Here is a 10,051-nt window from a genome sequence, read left to right on the forward strand (position 1 = left end):
TCTACCAGCTGGTACATGGCCAATCCTTTGGGCATTGATATTTCTGGTTTATTTACCCAATTACATTTCTTTGTTTCTTGTATTTTTAGTCTCCATAGTAATATAACAGTTTTGTCCTGTCACAAAATCAGTATTTGTAACCAATAACAGTTTTTCATGTAGAACCTTTTTCTTGATCAAATAAGGAATTGTTGGATATCTATACCTGAAAAGAGCAATATTACTATCGCTAGCCTGCAATTCCATATTCTACATAACACAAGTTGATTGGTTAAAAATAACATCACAACGACATACCTATTTAGATTACAATGTAGACTAAATATTAGTTTGAAAGTTAATTCTTAATATTTTCTAAGTCATTTTGTTGTTAGGCCTACACCATCTGTAGGATTGAAGAAAGATGACTGGACTTACCACCCTATAAATATTCCATCTAATCGACTTGACACTCAAATCTGCCAACCTGTCAATCAAGAGCCGGTTACCATAGAAGCAGCACCACCTCTTCCTCCTCCTGTGGATGAAAAGACAATGAAATTGCAGGTTCGGTTAAAAAATTTTCTTGACTTTATAAATATATTGCCGTCACCCATGTTGTCGACCCATCCATTTGTCCACTATTGGCTGGTGAGCACAATTCCCTTGCATACAATCCAATCAAATCACTGCGTTTCTTGATAGAATCAGAATTTTTGATATTTCGGAGAATGCAACATCAGCATTGTAATTTATGAAAAATTATATTCAATTATCCGTGCCTTCGATTTTGTTGTTTGGTCAAAGTGAGGTCAGTGAAACTATATTTTGCCTTGTTATTTATATATAAAATACATATTGTATCTATGGTATATTTACAGAATGAGTTGTATATGAAGTTGATACGAGAAAGAAATGAAATATCTCAAGAATCCGGTTTCACTCCTCATAACATAGCCAGCAACAAAGTCTTATTAGATTTTGCTAAAATAAGGTGAGTGTATTTCACTTATCAAGTTCGACAATAAACAGTGTTCCTGTGTGCTGCAAGCTGTTGTCAACAGCTGGAGATTTAAAAAAGAGTAGGCTAATACTGTCCTGAGTAAATTTTCCTCATTCCACACTTCATAGTAGTATTATTATAACTTGTAATAACTTTAAAGGTACAATCCCAGGAGTTTTTTTTAGCTAATCAGTAATAGTGTTCACAGCTCAATGTTGACATTTGAGCTTTCAAATCCATGTGTGTCCAGAATTATGTGCATTTGAAAGTTAAAATGACAACATATATAGAAATATAAAAGTGAAATTTCTAGTTTTAAGTATATTTGAAGGAAAATTATGATTTTTGTGCAGTTCTTGCACTTCTGAAGACTATTTACATATTATATTCTATATACAATATACCCCAGAAAAGGCTGAACCCTGGTCTTAAAGATGTTATGAAAACATATGAATACAATGACATGAGTTTTCTATCAGCCAGTAAGGCAAATATACCCCTTAATATTTGCTTGTTTTAATTTTAAGTCCAAGTAATAAAGCTAGCTTATTAAGAATTGAAGATTTTGCTCAAGCCAAAGTCCAGAAATTCGGAGCTCAGTTTTTAGCATTAATAAGAGAGTTTTGTGAAGAAAATGAGTTAAAAATGGACGACTTCCCTGCAGTTTCCATGGACAAGGTATTTGAATGTCTAAAATACAGATCTGAAAGTATATTTCATGTTTTTCTGTAGGTTATTACATTTTCCACCCATAATCTGACAGGATTCTTTTTTAAATCATGTTCTGTTTAACTTGGACTCAGGAGGTAATAAAATTTAGATTATGTTTAAGAAAAAGGATATTCTAAAAATCCATACATAGGATATGCATTTTAATTGCCTCAGACATATAGATGGGATACGGTATAGCCAGACTAAAAAATGTCACTTTTTATTGGAGTTGCTTAGAATTATTGCTTATTAGATCATAAGTTTTTGAGAATTTTAACCTTATCAAAATCCAAATATGGCATTAATTTTGGTTTCTATGCAATACTGAACCATTAATGAGTCTACTGAGAAAATACCAGATATTCTACAATGTCCCTGTGCCCCACATCTTATCAAAATACAGCGGAGGGGTAGGATGTTTCCTTCTTGGTGCAACTCTGTTTACATAGTAAACACTCTCGAAGCATTCATATATGTTACCTTGCCTTTTATTTTGTTGTAGGTGGACCTAGGAGAGAACAAGAAAGTGGTAAGTATATCTTGGACGGGCTGTAGCGCAGACCATGTTAACTCTTTAAAACACCAGATTTGAGAAGTCTATACAATTATTGCTCCCAATTTTGACATGCATTGGACAAGAGTTTCAGTCACTGGAATTATTTTTACTTTTATGACTTTTTATTTTTCATTTACTTGGTAAAGTCAAATATTTTATTCAGGTTTTTATTCTTTCATTTCTTCTAGGAATTTTAACATATCTGTCTTGAACAGAGTATATTTTGATTCACATGAAATCATGTCTGAAAACTTAAAAAGAAATGTAATAGGAGCCTTATTTTTTTTAAGAATGAGGATCAAATACAGTCAAAACTAGGTCAACTTACAGAAACACAGAGAAACTCCTTCTTAATGTTTCATTCACTTCATAAATCTGTGGTGAGTTATCTCCCTTTTCCTTTCACCCACTTTCCATTAATTTATATAGGGCCTTATTAGGTAGCTCTTATCTGAGTGACATTTTTTTTGTGGACACCTTATTAAGTAATCTTGATAAAAAGGCAAATAACCCTGACTAGAGTGACTTACATTCCAAAAAGTGTTTTTTTATTTGATTTGCTATATGAAGTAGCCATAATGGGTTACAGTCAGAATGATCTCATGACAAAAACGAATCCTATGATTTTGGTTGCAACAAACCCTATAAAATGTCAAAATTGACATAATTTCAATAGTTATTCATCCTGGTTCTTTGCCCCAATTGAAATTCTTTCGAATTGCTCCAAGGTATGTTTTTGTTCGTTTGGACTGTAACAGATGATAAGTAACAACCCTTTTTTGAGTGGCCTACTTTTCTCTTCTAATGAATTTTCCCTCATTGCACACTACATGGATAAGCCATTGATAAAGAGTATTAAAGGAGAATCCCTGTAGGCCTATCATCCGATAAATCCAAAAAACAACATAATCATTGGAAAATGCTTCAAAAAATTAAGTGTTTTTCAATAATAGCCTGTAATTTATGGATTGATGGGATAATATGGTGCTTCTTTTGAATTGTTATAACACCAGGTAGGTGCACTGATTAATATACCTGGTAAATTTTGTTAAAATTCAGAAAATTTATGAGTCTTCCTAAGAGGTAGTATTCCTTTAAGGAGTAGGAATAATCAATAAAATAGTATTGAAAATTTTTTATTTTTTTGCATAGGAAGAGATAGCGTCATTACGAGGGTTAAAAACTTCCACTATCATCACTCACCTGAGTGAGGGGTTAAAGATTGGACTGCCGGTAGATATTGGTAAACTTGGTATAACCAAAGATATTGTAAATATAGTGACTAAAGTTATAAGAGGCCCACCCATCCATTCTGGTTGGTATATTACTTTAATTGGTTGGCTGTTTACAGCCGAAAACGTAACATAACTGCCATAATAGTGATATTACTTGTGCACACTCTTTTATTTAAATTATAAAAGGACCACCTATCAATTCTTGTAGGTTTTATTTTTATCTTCTAAGTCCTCTTTTCTGACTTGAATGTGTAATTTCATGTGAAAAGTTGTTGAAAAATATAGTTGAAATCTTATACATCGTCGACACCAGTGTCCATCCATCCATTCACAGTTCCTTGCAAACGCTAAGATGGCTGTAGCCCTTCCACAACATGTCTACATTTCATTCAAATATCAAACCAACAGTTGCCCCCCGTTCATTCTGTTCCCTATTTGTACCCACAGTTTTACAACCCACCATGGATCTTTATTTTCAATGATCGGTAGTACTCAAACCAACACGGTTGTCCTCCATTCATTCTGTTACCTATTTATACCCTAGGTTTTACACTTCACAGTGGATCTTTTCTTTTCAGTGATAAGTAGTATAACTAAAATAAAAGACCAGGTTCCAGACTATATCCAATATAACCATATTAGGGTAGTGATTTGTCTGTTGACCAAACAATATGGCCAGACAGTTAATTCAGCTGGGGACTTAACTTTGTGTCCTGAAATAACCAGCCCATCATTAAATACTGATCCACAGGAAACTCAGAAAGATTTGATGGATGAAGTCTCAAGCCAGACTCTGGTAAGGTTCAAGAATTGGTTTGAAGCAAGGGTGATTCATAACTAATGTATGTTTCCTCATTACATACTGTACTGTATTACATTGCCCTGTCTTCATCATGAGCATAAAAAGTTTGAAATATCAAGAGAATGGGGTAATTTTTCGGACTTAAGTTTACTTACTTAATACTGCAAGAGGTAGGATGCAAAACTCCATTTGATTTAATTTCATCTTCCATTCCAGGAGAAGTCAACATTATCAAGATCACAGTCTTTAGAATCAAACAGCTTGTCATCGTCAACAAAACGTAAATTACCGGCATGGATGGCTGGAGGGTCCAACAAATCCTTTAGTAAGAAGATGAAATCAAATTCATTATTCCAATGAGTCTTTCTGTGATTGTTGTTCCAGTAAGTGGAAACATTGTGCTCTGCTGGTTATTTATATGCAGCAATGAGACTTCCTAAAAAAATAGTTGTGGGTTATTCATGGATTTATAATGATTTGAGCATTTGATTATCATCATGGTGCTAATTGTTAATAAATGAAAATTAAAAATCATTTTGTTCACATTGTTCTAAGACAGCATTCCTAAATTACTATGGTCAGCTTTAGCAGCAAAGTAAAGGACTCACCACTTTTGGAACACATTATGCCAGTGTGTAACTGGGATTTTCTGCTCAGACTTAACTGGGCATGTTAAAACAAAATTGGTTTGATTGATTAAGGAGATACATAGAGGCAGTGGCTATTTACCACGTAAATTTTGCGTGGTACGCCCAGTTATGCCACTATATGATCGATTCGAATGAAATTCTACAATACGTTAAATATACATTGGATCATACAAGATTCCAAATTTCAGAGCGTTGCCTTGTTAAGAAATGGAGATATAATGTACAATGTTCAAAGTGCGTGCATTATGTTGACTTAATTCTAGGTACTATAAACTAGTCATTCTGCAACAAAAAACTCTTTGTTTTGTTAGTTGAAATGAATGTTTATTTAAAACTATTTATTAAGGGTTAAATTTATTTGCCACGCAACATTTCCACGGTAAATAGCCTTATAAATGTTGCAGGCTATTTGCCACGCATTAGTAAATAGCCCTGATGAGAAATCCATGTAAAAAAAAAATTATCTAAGAATATCTACTTATAATACAGAGGAATGGCACTCATTTGAAAATCAATGGAAAAAAGATGAAAAGTGACCAAATGTATAGATTTAGTCAATATTTGAAAATAGGCTACTGTACTATGGTTGTGGACCATGAGGTCAATGTCATTTGTCTATTTTTGGATTAACCTGTCCAACTTTTTTTTATTGGTGAAGATAATTCAATTCTGTAAAAAGATTTAAGATTATTGATATAAAACAAGCCTGAAAAACACAAATTACACAGAATAAGGGTCAAATTTATGTAACATTGATGTCCCACATGATTCCACCTGTTTTTACTTCAACAACCACTATACTTATTAAATTAATGACAATAGCAGAAAAAACATAGACCAAAATGTTTTCTAGAATGACTTTTAAAGATTGGTTTCCTTATTTTCATTTATGAAAATGAAATGCTAATACATATACATGAATAGAAAGCAGAGGTGTTCTAATGACTTGGAAAAATACCAGTTTGTCTCACATGTTGATTATTAATTCATATATTACTAAATTAGAAGAGAATTACCAGCAGAATTCCAATGAGTGACCAATCAAAAAAGATTAAAACAAATTTTTTTGCTTTTTTGCTTATCCAAACTGCACTTACATGGACATGATTGGTTAAAACTCTTAATTATATGCAATAAGAACAAAATGATATGATTAAGAATACACGATAATTCATTAGAAACACCAATTTATCAAATAGTTTGCTTAATTTGACACTAATAAATAAGGAAACCATCTTCAAAACCCATTACTTCCATTAGGTATCGAGTTTTAAGGGGCATTCCGCTTTTTTGTAAAACATTTTCATTATCAAATCGTAAATTATACCAGAATATATTTTTAAGTATGCTATTTATATCTATGTATCTACTTGATCAAACTGAAAAAAAATGTTTTAAATGTGTTGATTAAAAACTGAGAGTACTTAATGTTAATTAAACAGTTTGACTTAGTTTTGGTGATTGGCTTTATAATGGCTCGTTATATTTAGATGAAATCTTTAGAAAACTCTACAATTAGGCATTTATTTTACTCAAATCAGTAGTTTTCTAACAGCTTGCAAAAGGCATTACAAAATTAAATTTTTTTTTTAATTAGAACTTTCAGGTACGTTATGGGATATAATTATTTCTATAGCTTTTGGTTTATAGTTTTCACAGATTTGAGCTAAAAACTTTCGACCTACAAAAACGGAATGTCCCTTTAAGTAACAAATATTATGTAACTCATTTATAGGTTTATGATCTCTATACCACAGAAACAAAGAATGTCCACCTACTAAATGGAAATTTTTCTGTCTATTCTTTTGTCAAAAATTAATACATCATTCTGCTGATATTTTCACCTCCCTCAAGTCTAAAACTAATATGGCTGCAGATAAATGGAGAAATTCACTCATTTCCATTCAAAACTCTGAAAATGAAAGGTGACAGGATTCACAGAAATTAACCTGTCATATAAAGAAAGCAAGCCAGGTAACACAGGCTGATTATGATCTTCCATCCACGTCTTCTGTCTGAAAAAAGCAATTATGATGGAAATGCAGTATCAGGCAACAGGATAATCAATATGGAAAACTGGTAGAATTGTGGAATTGAGCCATTCAGGCTCATGTTGTCCAGTGCCACAATTAAAGATCAACACAGAATCAAAAGGGGAGTTGGATCGAAATATTTACTAGAATCCCTCAATTGTGGATACATTTCCCCTGTAGTGAATTTATACAAGGAAGTCACAACTAACAAAATGGGTAGGAAAGCAGCAGACGCAAACATAAACTTACAAATATATGCACCTTTATCGGAGAACATTTGTCTTTGCATTGAACATCATCAACTGGTATAGAAGAAGCTATGAAAACTTTATGGAAAGTTGAGAGACTGGCTGTTCGACCCATCTTGGTGCATCTCAATTTCGACAATATTACAAGACTAATTTTAGTGGTAAAACAAAAGTAGAAGATAGCTACCCAGGCAAGGTTACATACGCCCACTGACAGCTGTCAGATATGATAACTAAATCAAAAATTGACCAAACATATATTAAAGATCTTCATAATAATACGAAATTTCTCATACTTAAGATCTTCATTATGCATCTGTAGTTAAATAAACAATGAATATCTCATCAATTTGTGGTCAGTTATGTTATGTTATGTTATGTTATGTTATGTTCTACAAATCCACAAATTTGAACTTTTTCTGATCTCATGAACATATACCTGCATACCAAGTTTCATCAAGATTGGATAAAAACTGTTGCGCCCACCGTGTTTACATGTTAAATTTGGTGTGTTTCTACTATAATATAACTCAAAAACCGTTCATAGAAAAATCATCAAATTCGAATTTGACCGCTATCTTATCAATACCAATGCTCACAAGTTTCATCAAAATCCATTGAAAATTGAAACTTCTATTGTACCCAAAACAGAAAAGTGACGCGATTTTACCAAGTCAAGGGCAATAACTCAAAAACCCTTCATCGAATAATCGTCAAATTCGAACTTGACCGCCGTGTTATCAATCCCAATGCATCAAAACCCATTGAAAATAGTAGTCTCTATTGTGTCCATAAGAAATGTTGACGGACAGGGGGCATCGACAATATAAAAAGACAAGTTAAAAGAAAACATTGAGTCAATATTGGGGTAAAGAATACATACTAAGTGCTTTGCAGGATGTAGATCATTCATACTCTCAATGCGATGCCAGTTAAAAATGCATTATTGCCTCTGAAAATGAGAAGAAAAGAAAATTACTCTTGTTTATAATTATATGATGTTCTTCTTTGCATCTCCACTCTGGCAACTTAAGTGTCAAAACCAACACTAGACATATATCATATCATATATATATGTTCCCCCCTCCCACTGAAAAATAGCCATCGACCAGGAGCCCTGGCAAAACGAATCGCCGAACGTGTCTGTTGTTTTTGATGTGGTAGGGCTAAAGGCTTAAATGGTCGACGTAAATGCATAATGAATTATGACACAAATGGGAACAGTCGAATTTCGATGGCAGAACGAAATTTTTAGTCATAGAATTCATGAAAGTCGCCCTGTGTGCGCATTTAAGGTCTTATTGGACACTTTTTAGATATTACCTCATACTTGTCAAAGAATGTCAAAGAACCCTGCCGTATCCTGCATGAATTATCATTAGCCAGAAGAGATAAACTTTCCAATTTAGCAATACATTCCTCTATAAAAGTCTTCATTTTATGGAAAAATATGTGGTGGAACACAAATAATTACAATTTTGAGACCTCTGCCTAAAATTGGTTAAAATGACTATTTTCACTAAAATTAGCCACAAAATCACATTTTTTTAGCAGATGATGCATAAACCTAAACTAGTAATTTAGTGCTATTTCTGCCTATCCTAAAGATTTCATACAAAATCATTCACAATCACAACTTTTTGAAAATATAAATTGAAAAAAAAATTAGGCCTACATGGGTTCATACAGAACTGAATTCATCTGTCAAATTCAACCTAAAATAACTTTAGGTTATTAGAAATCTTGTTGAAAACTTTCCAATATGTCAGAAGAAAGCTTGGCCTATCAGGACCAAAAAAATTATTAACTAGGTTAGGTCAAAATGAAAGTAGATCACTAAGGGATATCAGGACTCACTCCACTAAAACATTTTATGCAAATGATTGTATAGGAATGTAGTCCAGGCTATTTTTAGAAATCTTCTTTCTCTCTCCCTTTTGGGGTTTTTGTCTGCCTATTTTTGGGTAAAATTTGGTCTAGATTTGGAATTTGATGTCTGAAATTGCATTATCTTTCAGATTTGGTGAGATGATGAGAGACTTAAAGGTGGAAGGCTAATTCTAAAAATAGTCGTTTTGTGAAGTGCCAAACTCTAGCGGATGAGTATAACCGGTAGTAGTCTATTTTCAATTTTAGTAGCTCAAAATTTTCATGGTCATCATATAATGAATTTTTTAGGTGACATTGAGAATTGGTCAGGCTTTCATTCGACATATTGGAAAGCTTTCAACGAGATTTGTGGAAAAAGTTATAGAAGGTTGAATTTCGTGTTTTAACATGGGAAGAGATGGCAAATGAATTAGTCCAAAACATGGGCCAAATCGGTTTATTTGGCAAAGTTAGCTATTGGACGTTTTCCGTCTATATGGCCTATAAGAGCCGAATATCGGCAACTTTTCCGGGGCTAACTTTTTCCCTATGGGAGATTTCTCAGTTCTGTTTTTTTCTAAATGTGTAGGGGGCCCACGTGCATGTGCTGCAAAATTTCAGCTTTGTAGCTTGGTAACTTTTCAAAAAAAAATTTATTTGTGTATAAGCACATTTCGTGCAGTAGTCCCTTGAAACTAAAAAAAATCTATTTTTTTCTCTAATTGTTTTTAATTGGGTTTCAAGTGTTTTTCCGGGCCCCTGGGGTCTAATTAGTAGGAAAAGTCCAAAAGATGGGCCAAATCGGTTTATTTGGCAAAGTTAGCTATTGGACGTTTTCCGTCTATATGGCCTATAAGAGCCGAATATCGGCAACTTTTCCGGGGCTAACTTTTTCCCTATGGGAGATTTCTCAGTTCTGTTTTTTTCTAAATGTCTAGGTGGCCCACGTGCATATGTCTGCAAAA

This window comes from Lottia gigantea (genome assembly GCF_000327385.1).
Source record: "Lottia gigantea unplaced genomic scaffold LOTGIsca_207, whole genome shotgun sequence".
Lineage (NCBI taxonomy): Eukaryota > Metazoa > Mollusca > Gastropoda > Lottiidae > Lottia > Lottia gigantea.